The sequence below is a fragment of the Schistocerca gregaria genome, chromosome 1, assembly GCF_023897955.1.
Source record: "Schistocerca gregaria isolate iqSchGreg1 chromosome 1, iqSchGreg1.2, whole genome shotgun sequence".
Classification (NCBI taxonomy): domain Eukaryota; kingdom Metazoa; phylum Arthropoda; class Insecta; order Orthoptera; family Acrididae; genus Schistocerca; species Schistocerca gregaria.
In genome coordinates this window covers 689,536,415-689,552,871 of record NC_064920.1, presented here as the reverse complement: position 1 = coordinate 689,552,871, position 16,457 = coordinate 689,536,415, and the positions used below count along the sequence as shown (strand labels likewise).

At 45.1% G+C, this 16,457-nt stretch overlaps 2 non-coding genes across 2 annotated transcripts; both read left to right on the top strand.

Annotated features, from left to right (window-relative positions):
* Positions 1-3,515: 3,515 nt before the first annotated feature.
* On the top strand, positions 3,516-3,588 carry Trnaa-agc (transfer RNA alanine (anticodon AGC)). The gene has a single exon. It is a non-coding gene; the product is annotated as a tRNA-Ala (tRNA).
* A 925-nt stretch (positions 3,589-4,513) lies between these two features.
* Trnaa-agc (transfer RNA alanine (anticodon AGC)) lies at positions 4,514-4,586 on the top strand. The gene has a single exon. It is a non-coding gene; the product is annotated as a tRNA-Ala (tRNA).
* The last annotated feature ends 11,871 nt before the right edge of the window (positions 4,587-16,457 follow it).

Genomic DNA, 16,457 nt, shown 5'->3' with positions numbered 1-16,457 from the left:
GATAATAGGCGTTGTAAACTGATTTTCTGTTTTGTGATGCTTGACTACAATTCCATAACATTTATCATATCCACCTTGTAATGTTATTACAAAATAACATTCGATGCAGTAAGGCACGCAGCCGTGTAGCACGGTGGCTTCAGAATGGCTACGTTTTTTCTTCGCTCTGACTTAAGCGCAGCTGACGTTACTAGCCGTGACATTCAGACGGTACGCAAATTCATACCCCCTACGAATCTAAATAAACCACAGTAATTATCATCCGATTTTGTTCAAACTTGGTACACAATCTTTTGTTACTAAGTTAAGGATCCTGTCAATTTCAGATTTTTGTCTGTTACAGTAACGGAGATTGACAAAAATACTTAAATGTCCTAAAAGCGACACTTATGTTTCAAAACTCAGTTAGGAACAATAACCGTCTTTTATATCATCTGAAGTCATAACAAAGGTCACAGTATATAAAATCGCCGGCCGCTGGTGGCCGAGCGGTTCTGGCGCTACAGTCTGGAACTGCGCGACCGCTACGGTCGCAGGTTCGAATCGAGCCTCGGGCACGGATGTGTGTGACGTCCTTACGTTAGTTAGGTTTAAGTAGTTCTAAGTTCTAGGGGACTTATGACCTCAGCAGTTGAGTCCCATATTGCTCAGAGCCATTTGAACCATGTAAAATCACTTAATTGGAAATTTATTTTCAAAATTTTAATTACTCTTCGTTATGTAGTACAAAAATCATTCACTAAAACTTAATGTCATTTTATGTAAACCCTTATAAAATTGAACGGTGGGAAAATTGTGTTGCAACCACGATGCTGATGACGTATGTCGATGTGTGCTTGCTTTTGTGAGAGTGCAGCTAGAATAAAAGTCTGAAGCGGAATAAGTTTCTACATTAATTTAAAGAATATTTTCCATTTCGTTCTATTTTATTAAACAATACATTAAAAACTGATATTGTAATGACGTCAATGACTATCTGATTAGTGGTTGGCTAGCAAGAATGATCTGGAAGGATCGTTCTGATTGGTCATTCAGATCAATAGCCAATCAGAATTAGGCGACTCCCGCGCGCATATAGATAGGCAGAGAGGAGAGGAGCATCGAGAGAGTCGCTCGCTAACCTGTTCCCGAGTAACGCCATGTTAGATGTTTCCGCGACAATAATATGCAAAATGCTAGTGAGGTCATTTCAGATAGAACATGTCGTGACTAAAACGGTTTAAGTTACGAACATTTTGTAGGAAGTGTGATGTTTCGTAACTAATTAGTTGAAGTTTTATAAGCGTGTGATCTTTTGGGCATAGAGACAATTCTGCGTGGCATATTCTTTATGGAATACTTTGGCGAGCACTTCTAACATAGAAGGCCACTGAAACGACCGATAGTTCAACTCGCTAATGGTGGTGGGTCAGTGACTGTTAGATCGCAAAAATTAATTGGGACGGACTTGCAGGAATTCTGGCTGCTTTCACGTGTGAAATATGTTGGATAAACAGTGAACTTGGAATGATAAAGCATTTGCGTTATTAAATACGGACTTGATAGCCATTTCATGTGCTTCCTTATGAATAAAAAAACGTTAATAGAACTTTCAAATACTTACTGCAGTTGAATTGCATTCTCCTACCGCCCGAAATTTGTGAGAATGAACTTACAGGAACTGATTTGCAACTTGAGTTACGCGGTCTCTGTGTGGTAGGTACTAGGTGGTGGTTTCATCAACGCTGCTTTACACTGTCTAGCGTGTATCTACTACTGCAGAGTGAAGGGACGTCGGAAGGAAGAAATATAGAGGTAGGTGAACTGTTCGAGGAAAGTGACAGAGAGAGTAAGGGAGACGAAAAGAACCACCGAACCACCCCGCCCCGCCGCAACCTGAGTGCATGATACATTTACGTTTTATGTGTCGGGTTTGTTATTACCTCCTAAACGAAAATATGATTAAGGTTTTCAATTTATTCTACAACCATGAGGATCATTACCCTACTGCTTTTTATTTTTTAATTTTGTTAGTTTGTAAGCCGCCAGTCGATACTGTTTTTTGACGTACACTTCAGTATTCAAATGGTTCAAATGGCTCTGAGCACTATGGGACTTTGCATCCGAGGTCATCAGTTCGCGAGAACGTAGAACTACTTAAACTTAACTAACCCAAGGACGTCACACACATCCATGCCCGAGGCAGGACTAGAACCTGCGACCGTAGCGGTCGCGCGGTTCCAGACTGAAGCGCTGAGAACCTCTCGGCCACAGTAGCCGGCACTTCAGTATTATTTGCTGCAGTCTGACTGGTTTGGAAAATTAGGCGTCAGACATTCATTTGTAGCCACTTTTGCAGTGTGAACTTACTCCCAAGATACATGTGCCAATAATTAAATTCTGACCGTGAGTCTACAACACTTGCTCTATCTACTCTACCACACCGTTCTATGACTCCTTCCGTTACAAAAAAATAAAAAAGAACCTCTAACAATAAGGAAGTGAACACTTTCGTACCACACAATTTATTTCATTTTACATTCAAAAATTGCGTCCCTACTTTGTCTGATAGCGCACTACAATTACTGCCACTCATCTAGCACGTTACCATGGCCGATTCCTTACTGTACGATCGCTTTTTAATTACATATTAATTACATATTAATCCAGAATGAGATTTTCACTCTGCAGCGGAGTGTGCGCTGATATGAAACTTCCTGGCAGATTAAAACTGTGTGCCCGGCCGAGACTCGAACTCGGGACCTTTGCCTTTCGCGGGCAAGTGCTCTACCATCTGAGCTACCGAAGCACAACTCAGGCCCGCTACTCACAGCTTTACTTCTGACAGTATCCGTCTCCTACCTTCCAAACTTTACAGAAGCTCTCCTGCGAAACTTGCAAAACTAGCACTCCTGAAAGAAAGGATATTGCGGAGACATGGCTTAGCCACAGCCTGGGGGATGTTTCCAGAATGAGATTTTCACTCTGCAGCGGAGTGTGCGCTGATATGAAACTTCCTGGCAGATTAAAACTGTGTGCCCGACCGAGACTCGAACTCGGGACCTTTGCCTTTCGCGTGCAAGTGCTCTACCATCTGAGCTACCGAAGCCCGACTCAGAGCCGGTACTCTCAGCTTTACTTCTGCCAGTATCCGTCTCCTACCTTCCAAACTTTACAGAAGCTCTATTAAGCCATGTCTCCACAATATCCTTTCTTTCAGGAGTGCTAGTTCTGCAAGTTTCGCAGGAGAGTTTCTGTAAAGTTTGGAAGGTAGGAGACGGATACTGGCAGAAGTAAAGCTGTGAGTAGCGGCCGTGAGTCGTTCTTCGGTAGCTCAGATGGTAGAGCACTTGCCCGCGAAAGGCAAAGGTCCCGAGTTCGAGTCTCGGTCGGGCACACAGTTTTAATCTGCCAGGAAGTTTCATATCAGCGCACACTCCGCTGCAGAGTGAAAATCTCATTCTGGAAACATCCCCCAGGCTGTGGCTAAGCCATGTCTCCGCAGTATCCTTTCTTTCAGGAGTGCTAGTTCGTCTGGGGGCGTAGCTCAGATGGTAGAGCGCTCGCTTAGCATGTGAGAGGTACCGGGATCGATACCCGGCGCCTCCAGTAGTAATTGGGTTCAATCCCCGGCCGGCGCTGGAATTTTCAGATTTCCGAACACTAGCCTCCACCTCTGCCCTGGCATGTGGCGCATGCCGGGCACCCCCGTGGGGTCCGTGCTTCGGATCCCACGTAGAGCTCACTCCCACACTACAAAATATACCATGCCGGCACGGTAGCTCAGCGTGTTCGGTCAGAGGGTTAGCTGCCCTCTGTAATAAAAAAAACTGAGTTAATCGAGCAACAACGAACATAAACGGATGTCTCGCGACGTCCGCACCGAACAAATACAACGAACGAAAACGATCAAAATGAGACATAAATAAAATATTAAAAAAAAAAAAAAAAAAGAAAAAGATGGTAGAGCACTTGCCCGCGGAAGGCAAAGGTCCCGAGTTCGAGTCTCGGTCGGGCACACAGTTTTAATCTGCCAGGAAGTTACATATTAATCCTTTGCTTCAAAATTATTACTTTGACCACGATCGCTTCCCTCTCTCATGTACGCGTCCTACTAGCGTGATGGCTCTGGTGCGACTGACTCAGTCCTTCGCGCCACACCATCTCTAGGCACCAATCTGCCCTCCTAGAAGTATGGGGCTGCGCTGTAGCAAAGTAGCTAGAGATCAGATTCGTTCAGTCAAGTACAGTACCGATATCTGTACCCTTACAAGTTGTAGTACGTATTCTCCTTTTATGACACGATCCACATGCTTGAAGGCTTCGTCACTACGGATGTGTGGAACAGAAACCACTGCGGCCCTGACGTAATCTACAGAGCGACATGAGTGGGCGGCTCCTGTTGCTGTCCCGTCCTGCGTTCTGCCTTCCAGTTGCTCCGCCTCCCCACCGACACTGCCATCTGCCTCCACACGCAACGGAGAAAGTCTGGCACGTACCAGTTCTGCTAAATGGAGGTCGTTCTTATGTATCTGGGGGCGTAGCTCAGATGGTAGAGCGCTCGCTTAGCATGTGAGAGGTACCGGGATCGATACCCGGCGCCTCCATCTTATATTTTTGTGAACACTTGCTTCTGTGCATTACAAAACTTGTGACTTTAGTAAGTCAATCGCACAGGACCAGTTTGTAAGAACGTGTTTTCTCTACTTGAAATACAGGTGACCGATCACGAATAAAGACCAATCAAAGGGTAATCTAAAATAGCCATGGTTCTCTTGGGGATTTCTTAAAATGATAAATGTCTATTTTTTATGATTAGAAACTGAGTAATATTGTATGTGATGATGTTTTTCGGGAGACTGTTTTGCAAGAATGTAGGATAGGTAGAGGGAATTGAGGGCCTCGAAACTAACTGTTGGAATTGGAGGGTGTAAAGGAAGCGTACCACGTAGAGAAAAAGAAGTATGTCGTTTAAGTTAGCAGGTTAGTAGAGCTCTGAGCTGATTTCTTGGTCAGACAGGGCGAGGTGGTTAAAGTTTCGTTGGGATGGGATATGGAGAAATGTCGAGGGGAAGGAATCGGAGAGGAGACTGTAATGATGTAAGTCCAAAAGATTACGAGAGTTGGTAGTCATGAAAGAAGTATTGTTGGTGTCAAGTTTACGTGAAGCGTAGCAAATCTGTTGAGTTGAACGTAGGAGACGAGAGAGACATACAGGATTCAGGTGGGTCAGGGCAGGTGGAAGCGGTAGGAGAGGCAGACGTTCAGGGATTTTGAGGGAACGGTATAACTTTGGTGGAGCTGAACTCCAGGCGGCGCTGGGACAACAGAGGATGTCGCTTGTTGGTGGTAAGTGCAGTAAATGTGTCATTTGGATCACCATTATCTAAGAACAAAGAAATTCTACTGAGATACCCCTCCGTAGTATTCTACATCTATACTCCGCAAGCCACAATGCTGTGTGGTGTGGAGAGTATTTTGTGTAAAACTATCACTTTTCCCCTTTCCTGTTCCACTCGCGAATGGTTCACGGGAAGAACGATTTCCGATAAGCCTCCGTGTGGGCTCCAATCGCTCCCATTTTATCTTTATGGTCTTTACGCAAGATATACGTAGGTGGAATCACTACATTCTGTATCTTTTCATGCACACTATGTGATCAAAAGTATCCGGACACCCCCAAAAACATTCATTTTTCGTATTAGGTGCATCGTGCTGCCACCTACTACTAGGTCCTCCATATCAGCGACCTCAGTAGAATAAGACATCGCGAGAGAGAGCACAATGGGGCGCTCCGCTCAACTCACGGGCTTCTTACGTGGTCTGGTGATTGGGTGTCACTTGTGTCATACGTCTGTACGCGAGATTTCTGCACTCCTAAACATTCCTAGGCCCACAGTTTCCGATGTGATAGTGAAGGAACACGTACAGCACAAAAGCTTACAGGCCGATCTCGTCCGTTGAGTGACAGAGACCGCCGACAGTTGAAGAGGGTCGTAATGTGTAATAGGTAGACATAAGTCCATGCCATCTCACAGGAATTCCAAACTGCGTCAGGATCCACTGCAAGTACTATGACAGTTAGGTGGGAGGTGAGAAGAATTTGGATTTCATGATCGAGCGGCTGCTCATAAGCCACACATAACGCCGGTAAATGCCAAACGATGCCTCGATTGGTATAAGGAGCGTAAACATTAGACGATTGAACAATGGAAAAACATTGTGTGGAGTGACGAATCACGGTACACAATATGGCGATCCGATGGCAGGGTGTGGGTATGGACTGGCCTGCACAGAGTCCTGACCTGAATCCTACAGAACACCTTTGGGATGTTTTGGAACGCCGACTTCGTGCCAGGCCTCACCGACCGACATCGATATCTCTCCTCAGTGCAGCACTCCGTGAATAATGGCTGTCATTCCCCAAGAAACCTTCCAGCACCTGATTGGACGTATGTCTGCGAGAGTGGAAGCTGTCATCAAGCCTAAGGGTGGGCCAACACCATATTTAATTCCAGCATTACCAATGGAGGGCGCCACACGAACTTGTAAGCCATTTTCTGCCAAGTGTCGGGGTACTTTTGATCACAGAGTGTATAAAGACAGAAGTAGCAAGTGAAAATTTGTACCAAGGCCGGGAATGGAACTCAGGTCTCCTGCTTACTAGGGAGGCGCGTAAGCCAGTAAGCCACCTTTGCACAGCGGTTCACACAACTGCACGGATTAACCTGGCCACTTCGTTCCAAATTATCACTGCCGTCCAAGTCTACTTTAACTCTCCCTTACTCACGAACAGAATTCTTCTAGGATCACTTAAGACCATGAAGTATCTCTATGGCCCTACGCAACTAACACCGGAGAGGACAGGTGTATCGTTCACTGAACTGTGTACGATATCAGAGCCATGTAACGCACCTCAAGGCAGGAAATGGTCTTGGTTCAAATGGCTCTGAGCACTATGGGACTTAACTTCTGAGGTCATCAGACCCCTAGAACTTAGAACTACTTAAACCTAACTAACCTAAGGGCGTTACACACATCCATGCCCGAGGCAGGATTCGAACCTGCGACCGTAGCGGTCGCGCGGTTCCAGACTGTAGCGCCTAGAACCGCCCGGCCACCCTGGCCGGCGAAATGGTCTTGTTTGCAGCACGTCAAGTTTCACACAGACACTACGACAACGTCTGGAGAGCCATGAATTGTCAGCACAGATACCACCGGTGTTGCTTTCAATGAAGTGGCATCAGGCAGCGCTGCGCCCAAGAACATACAGGATGCAAGAGTGGCACGACATCGTCTTCCCAGAGGGATAATGATGGATGTATCGCTGTGTTGTGGCACCGAAGAGAACGAACGCTGCCGGATTGCATTCATCATCGACACACAGGCGCAGGACTTGGCGTCAAGCTATGGGTACAATACTACCTCTGATTCGCATAGCAGATAATTGGATAGCAGTTGTTACATTTCTGACGTTTTCCAGCTGAAGTCTGTGCGCTATTTTTGCGGACTCTGACACTATCTTTCAGCAAGTTAACACAAAACCGAATGTTCCCAGTGCTCTCCTTACCTACTCCGATTCAGTGTGTGTTCGACCAATTCGAAACATATGGTCATATGGCTGAGAACCTCGAACGCCAACACTCACCAGTCACTACGACTGATGAACCCTTGTACACAGCTGAAGCAGTACGGAATGACGTACCCGTACCTGATATGCAAGCTCATTTCGACACTTCGCTCAGCCCGATTAGTACACAGAATAGCTGGCTCTGAGCACTATGGGACTCAACTGCTGTGGTCATTAGTCCCCTAGAACTTAGAACTACTTAAACCTAACTAACCTAAGGACATCACACACATCCATGCCCGAGGCAGGATTCGAACCTGCGACCGTAGCAGTCGCACGGTTCCGGACTGCGCGCCTAGAACCGCGAGACCACCGCGGCCGGCAGAATAGCTATCAAGGGTCTAAATCTTGCACCCTGTATACATTCAAATCACGTACGAACTCAACGTCGTGTGGTCCCTACTGTGCCATACTGGCTGACAAAAATTTGAAGTATCCTGAAGGGTAGGAAGAAATGAAGGTTCATTGGTTAAGAGTGTTATTTCGGCTATTATAAAATCCAGTCCTATTTACAAAGAATTTGGCAGTATGAGCCCGCTTATCAGTAAGCGGTTGCACTCCCTTTGGTCTGCATGTTTGCACTGACTTGATTCTAATTGATTCTAAAGGATTTCATGGAGCCACTGCATCCTCTTCTGAAGCAAGTTGACCCACAATTGTTTAAATTGATCATCGATATCCTTGATACTGGCACTGGGACAGAGTTGATGTCCGAGATGGTCCCACAGGTGTTCAATCTGGGAGAGATCTGTGGATCTTTCTGGCCACGGAAGTACCTCAACATCATGGGGATAGCTGGTAGAGACATGTGCCGTGTGTGGACGACCACTGTCCTGTCGAAAACTGGCTATTCGACATTGTCGCATAAGAGATAACACAAGAGGACGCAGGATGTCTGTGACGTACGACTGTGCCCCCAGAGTCCCTCAGTCAGTACCACGCGTGTTTGAAGTCGAACCCCATGACTCCCCACAGTACGGCACCAGAAGTAACACTACTGCGCCTCTACCAAAACACTGAAAGAAAACGACCTTTCCTCAGGTCGCCGTCATACTCACCGACAACGGTCATGTGGGTTAGTGCAGGACCATGATTCCTTACTGAACAGACTGCTACGCTTTTCATCAGTGGTCCATGTTTACCAGGCACAGCATCACTCCAGACGCAATCGATTGTGTTGTTATGTTAATGGCAGCCTATGCCTGCAGTGCTAATTCCCTACTCCGGCTGCTGCTAGTCCACAACGAGTAGTGTGGTAAGATATATCTTGTTGCAGGTAGTCCATTAGTTGTTTTCGGATAACAGGTATAGTTATGAACGGTTTGCGATGTGCGTGGTACACCACATGGCGATCCACCATTGTGGTGGTGGGAAGTGGTTGACCGGAACTGTAACAAAGATAATGCCTTCGCGCGCTTTTCATGAAGTCCAACATGGGTCCACTGTCACTTCCGAATGTCCCACAAATTTGGATATTGCACGATTGGACCAGTTGGCCAAACACAGATGCACAATGACACGCCTTTCAATGTCTGTCTGGTGCTGATAATGCTGTCTCACACCAGTACGTGGCAGCCCCGTGTCCTTCACAGTGATCACTAAATACTGACGGTGCTCACGCCCCTTATACACCCTAATAGACCTGGCAACTACACTAAACACAAACGACACTAATGCACTCTGGTGTCCGTTCTACCAGTCACAAAGAATTGCAGCTCTAATTATTTACGTACCCGCCAATGGAGTGTACATGTACGAAATTAAAGTGACATCCAACCACTGCATCACTTTTGTCAGGCATTGTATTATATGCACAATAAATAAAATTTGCTATCCTGCCTGCTATGCCCAGCAGTACATTAATATGGAAAGATGCGGTGAAGATAAGAAGTAGAGATTCTGGCAATGATGTACACGGTATTATAAGAAGTTTCCCCACCCCGGAATTAGAAGTTTCCACGAGGTATACTGGTGACAGAACTGTTTGTCAGGAGCGTTCTCCTTAATGGGGGATGTTCATGAGAAACACAAAATTTTAAAAATGCGCCATATCAACAATTTTGAAGATATGACAATGAAATTTTGTACCATGCTTTAGAGGAAATTAACACCTTTACTGTTAAGTCCCTTGGATTATACATATTTAAATTTTTTTGGGGTATTAAAAATTTTACTTTTAAAAAGTAATATATGTACCTTTTTCTTCAAAACTAGTCAAGAGATTTCTCCAGAATTAGCCTCATTTAATCTCCTTCACAGAGTTAGCTTCTCCATGAACTTTTTGAATATATCTAACAGGATAATTTTAATAATTTTTAATAATAGTTCTGTGAATGTAAGATAAAATGCGTAAATTGGGAGGGCAAAGAAATTTAGGACTATTGTAGGTGAAAATTCAGCACACTCAAGAACAAACAGAGATGGTGAAAGACTGATCAATATGTGTAAAATATTCCAGTTAAAACTCATGCCCACACATTTCCGCAAACTACCAAGAAAAGCCAAAACTTGGAGACATGCATATCCAAACCGAGGAGAATTTCAACTGGATCACGTAGCCATATCTAAAAAGTATATCACGGAAATTACCAATGTTAAAACAGTTATAAATGGGGAATTCGTTTCAGATCATTATCTCTCTAAGATTAAAATAAAATTTTTCCCATCTAAAACGAAAAAGGCGACTAAGAAAGTGATCAGATACGACACCACTACAGCTAATATTATTTAAAAAGTAGAAAGAAATTGAGAAGAAATTGAGACGATTAAAGAGAGTGATCTCCAGATAAAATGAGTCAAGCAGCAGAGAAAACTTTAGGATTGGCCAAGAATAAAAAGAAGACATGGTGGAATGAGGAGTGTGAAGAAGCGCTGATACAAAGAGCTCAAAAATGGAGAAAATGGAGATGTTCGAAAAACGAGGAAGGCTTTGAACAATTCGAACAACAAAGAAAAGAAACATCAAAAATAATCAGGAAAATCACAAGAAACTTTAAAAATTCCCAGCTTATTGAAATAGAAGAAAACTTCACCAAAAATAATACTAGAAATTTTTACCAAATCTTTAAACACATATTTAATGGATATCAGACACCAAGTATTTGTTTCAAAGACGAAAATGGCAAAATGGGATTAAATAACAAAGAAAAATGTGAAATTTTAGCACAACTTTTTGAAAGGATGTTAAACTTTCCATTTCCAACAGATTAATTAGAATTTCCAGTGACACCTCAAAACCTAGAGGAAGACTTCCCACCAACAGAGTTAGAAATTCATGAAGCCATCAAAACACTCAAAAACAATAAGGCAACTGTTGGAAACAGCAGAAGTATTGAAGTGGTCAGAACCAAAAATCAGAAAGTATCTAAAGCTGCTTTTTGAGAACATTTGGAAAACTGAAAAGATTCCATTTGAATGGAAAACAGCATTAATTCACCAGCTGCATAAAAAGGGAGACAAATAAAACGCCAATTACTACAGAGGAGTGGTACTTCTGCCAGTGGCATACAAAATACTTTCCTGAAAAGAGTGGTAAATACAGTAGACAAATACTTGGGAGCATATGAGGGTGGTTTTCGAAAAGGAAGATCCTGTGCAGAAAAAATTTTTAATTTAAAGTCAATAATTCGCCACAGAATGTTAACCAGCAAACCAATAATAGTGTCATTTATTGATTTCAAGAAATCATTTGATTGTACAGACAGAGAAACGATAGATAAGTTAATTAGGGAATTTGGTGTTAAATCACAATTACCAAATATAATTCATGAAACACTAACAGGTACAATATCTAAAGTCAAATTTATGGGAGAAGTATCTCAGCCATTTGAAATAAAAACTGGTGTTAGACAAGGTGATGGCTTATTAGCTTTACTGTTTGTGTTCTAGAAAAAAATTGTAAGGATCTGGAATTCATAGCTAAAAAATTAAAAAATTGAACCAATAACTCTGGGAAGGAAAACAAATGGAATTCGGGTAAACTGACTGGCTTTTGCGGATAGTTTTGCAATACTTCCTGAAAACCTGACAGAAGCAGTTACTCAAACCTGGAAAAAATAGCAAATGGAACTGGTCTCAAAATTTCAGCTGAAAAAACAAAATTCATGACAAATATAAAAAATGCGCCAAAATTCATAAAAACTCAAATAGGTAAAGTAGAGCGAGTAAATAAAGTTAAATATCTCGTAGAAACTACACTCCTGGAAATTTAAATAAGAACACCGTGAATTCATTGTCCCAGGAAGGGGGAACTTTATTGACACATTCCTGGGGTCAGATACATCACATGATCACACTGACAGAACCACAGGCACATAGACACAGGCAACAGAGCATGCACAATGTCGGCACTAGTACAGTGTATATCCACCTTTCGCAGCAATGCAGGCTGCTATTCTCCCATGGAGACGATCGTAGAGATGCTGGATGTAGTCCTGTGGAACGGCTTGCCATGCCATTTCCACCTGGCGCCTCAGTTGGACCAGCGTTCGTGCTGGACGTGCAGACCGCGTGAGACGACGCGTCATCCAGTCCCAAACATGCTCAATGGGGGACAGATCCGGAGATCTTGCTGGCCAGGGTAGTTGACTTACACCTTATAGAGCACGTTGGGTGGCACGGGATACAGGCGGACGTGCATTGTCCTGTTGGAACAGCAAGTTCCCTTGCCGGTCTAGGAATGGTAGAACGATGGGTTCAATGACGGTTTGGATGTAACGTGCACTATTCAGTGTCCCCTCGACGATCACCAGAGGTGTACGGCCATTGTAGGAGATCGCTCCCCACACCATGATGCCAGGTGTTGGCCCTGTGTGCCTCGGTCGTATGCAGTCCTAGTTGTGGTGCTCACATGCACGGCGCCAAACACGCATACGAGCATCATTGGCACCAAGGCAGAAGCGACTCTCATCGCTGAAGACGACACGTCTCCATTCGACCCTCCATTCACGCCTGTCGCGACACCACTGGAGGCGGGCTGCACGATGTTGGGGCGTGAGCGGAAGACGGCCTAACGGTGTGTGGGACCGTAGCCCAGCTTCATGGAGACGGTTGGGAATGGTCCTCGCCGATACCCCAGGAGCAACAGTGTCCCTAATTTGCTGGGAAGTGGCGGTGCGGTCCCCTACGGCACTGCGTAGGATCCTACAGTCTTGGCGTGCATCCGTGCGTCGCTGCGGTCCGGTCCCAGGTCGACCGGCACGTGCACCTTCCGCCGACCACTGGCGACAACATCGATGTACTGTGGAGACCTCACGCCCCACGTGTTGAGCAATTCGGCGGTACGTCCACCCGGCCTCCCGCATGCCCACTATACGCCCTCGCTCAAAGTCCGTCAACTGCACATACGGTTCACGTCCACGCTGTCGCGGCATGCTACCAGTGTTAAAGACTGCGATGGAGCTCCGTATGCCACGGCAAACTGGCTGACACTGACGGCGGCGGCGCAGCTAGCGCCATTCGACCGCCAATACCGCGGTTCCTGGTGTGTCCGCTGTGCCGTGCGTGTGATCATTGCTTGTACAGCCCTCTCGCAGTGGCCGGAGCAAGTATGGTGGGTCTGACACACCAGTGTCAATGTGTTATTTTTTCCATTTCCAGGAGTGTAGTTTGCTACATAATCTCCTCTTTGTATTGAACGTCTCGTTGACTGAAGCAGTGCGAGTTTTCACCTCCTAATGGCATCTCAGGTCCTCAGTAATAGTACCTCCAAGGTAGGTAAATGCTCTTACTTGGCTATTAACAACTTGTCCGATCTTTATACATGCACTCCTTACTTTGACAATCACCATCGTCTGTTTTTGCTGTATTGATTCTTATTCCACACAAGCATCATTTCAGATTTTTTAGCACTTTATTTACAGTTCGTTCACTTCCTGCCACTAATACCAGGTCATCAGCAAATCTTTTCGCCAATCCACACTCCTCTTTTTCCATCCAAGCCTTTCACAATAATCTCTTCCAGATATAAATTTAACAATAAAGGAGAGAGCCAATATCGCTTCCAATGCTGCTTCCTTCACACTTTTCATTTCCAGTCATTCTTATTTTCTGTCGTAAATAAACATTCTGTACCAGTCGTCTCTCCTTCCAGTCTACTCCATTCCTCTTCAAAATATCCATCAGCTTGGTCCGTCGTACTCTGTCGAAAGCTTTTCTTATACTAATAAACACGGCAAAAATAGCAACTTTTCTCCATGTATCTTTCTCCTATTATTCTTAACAGACCAGTAGCCGCGAGGGTTTAGCCAAGCGGTTTAAGGCGCTGCAGTGATCGACGGTGCGGGTGGTCCCGGCGGAAGTTCGAGTCCTCCCTCGGGCATGGGTGTGTGTGTTTGTCCTTAGGATAATTTAGGTTAAGTAGTGTGTAAGCTTAGGGACTGATGACCTTTGCAGTTAAGTCCCATAAGATTTCACACACATTTGAACATTTTTGAACAGACAAGTAGCATCTCTTGTTCCTTTTCTTCTTCTAAATCCGAACTGCGCCTCCCCAGTCCGTCTATCCTATTTGCGGTACAGTCTGTTCGTCACTCTCAGCAGTACCTTAGCAGCATGACAAATTAGGCTGATAGTCTTATGCTCTTCACATTTTTAGGTATTTCTCTTTTTCTCAGTTGGTATCACTACCGTTGCAAGAAAGTCATCGGGCCATTCCCCTTTGTCATATATCTCGAGTCACGCATTTAATTACTTTTCAGGCGCTGCGGATGCGATTTCATCACTGAAACTCTGGGAAATTATTGTCCATGAGTTCTCCTAATAAATAAAAAATAAACTGAAAATTGATGTTTTAGGTCAATTTCCCCCCCCCCCCCCCATAACTCATAGTGTTACTAATATTTTTCCCCATTTGTTATTTATTTATTTTTTGTTCCCATTTTGTTCTGTATTGTTCGTTGACTTTTTCGTGGCGGACGTTTGATGACACTTATTCAGGTTGTTCGTTGATCCGTTCACTCAGGGTTTTTTTATTACAGGGGGCAGCTAAACGCTCTGACCCAACACGCTGAGCTACCGTGCCGGCAGCTACAATCGACCGTATATGCACTGTTTAAAGTTACGAAAATCATCATATTTTGTCTTAAACACTTTTCTCAAAATGACATAGTTTTTTGATCGGTATTCTTTACAAAACTATCTTTAATATTTATTGGCGTGATAAAGAGTGAAGATAATACTGCTTTAAAAGTTTTTGTTGGTGTGGCATACTCGAAAAAATGCAACGCGCTACACTATTCTTACACTCATAGTTTTCTTCTTCCTTGTTATGCACACTACACAATGTCTGGAAGCTGTGTTCTTGAGAGGTTTGGAGGGGGGGGGGGGGGGGGGGGAGGGCGAGGGCGATAAATCTAACTCAACCTGAAAACAATTGCTTATAGCTCGCAAAACGCTGTAAGAAATCGAGTGTGTTATACACCACCAAACAGGTGGATTTGAAAAAATGGTTCAAATGGCTCTGAGCACTATGGGACTTAATTGCTGTGGTCATCAGTCCCCTAGAACTTAGAACTACTTAAACCTAACGAACCTAAGGACATCACAGACATCCATGCCCGAGACAGGATTCGAACCTGCGACCGTAGCAGTCACGAAGTTCCAGAGTGAAGCGCCTAGAACCGCACGGCTACACCGGCCGGCCACATATCGATTTCACAGCTTTCCAATGGTATCTATTAACAGGGAAGAAGAAGCTACAGCCGCTAGGCCTCTCTCACAGACGGAAACATAACACCGGACTTCAAAACTTGCGCCCGGCTGTGAGCCGGCAGTGTAAGTCAATGGGTTGAACGGCGCTGGCCAGCGCTGCCCTCAGACTGCGCGCCACCCGCCGCAGCTCCGCCCTACGGAACGAGTGCCCTCGCACGTCGCGTGCAGAAGCGGCCGTTTGTCGCGCGCACTCACCGCTGCGCTACTCTGCTGTTCCGCGGAAGAAGCGCATCGCTCCGCGCCGCACAGGACGGGACGGGACGGCTCTGCTACAAAAAGACGGCCCGGGGACGCGGGGCGGCATCAAAGGCCCGCCAGGAATGCTTTGAATTTTATTTACAGGTCGGCCGCATACCGGCGGCGCGGCGCTGCCTTCCCCCAAACTGCCTGCCTCTGATGTGTGTTTTCCTCCAGAAAAATTCTCTCCGAATTGGCGGCCGCACTCGCGTACAGCGGTAGCCGACATCTCGCTTTGTGCCTGGGCTGACGGTGCGTTAGTCCCGTTATGCTTCTTTTTTTTTGTCACTGTGTACAAATCTGTTTTCTGTGGCTGTCCTCTAGCATTACAAAATGTCATACAGCAGCCGATTTATATCCGTTCTCACTAAGAAGGGAACATTCCCAAGTGCCAATAACTGATCTTTATGTGTGGTGGGAGCAAAATAGTGCAATACGTATTCTTTTGTTTCTGATCAGTCTGAAGGAACTGTTTAGAGCGTCATAGCCGAGGATAAGAAACTTCTTCATCTGGTGATCCCAAAGGGCTCGATGGCACAGGTACAGTCGCGCAATGTGTACGGTTTTCGATGTTGAAAGAATTTCGTGAGGTTTCCAGATGCAGGTCTGTTGAACGATTATGATGCAGTCTCCACTTGAGAAACAATACAGTCAAACTACAGTCACTAGTACACAAACAATTCTCTTCGACAAGGCTTACCTATGCACTGGAATGTGCCTGATACAAATGAGATACTTAGAAGATCACTCGTGACAAATCGAAAATTTGTGGCAAGTTTCTATGGGACCAAACTGCTGAGGTCATCGGTCCCTAGGCTTACACACTACTTAATCTAACCAAACGGTAAGGACAACACACCCATGCCCGAGGGAGGACTCGAACCCCCGACAGAGGAGCCGC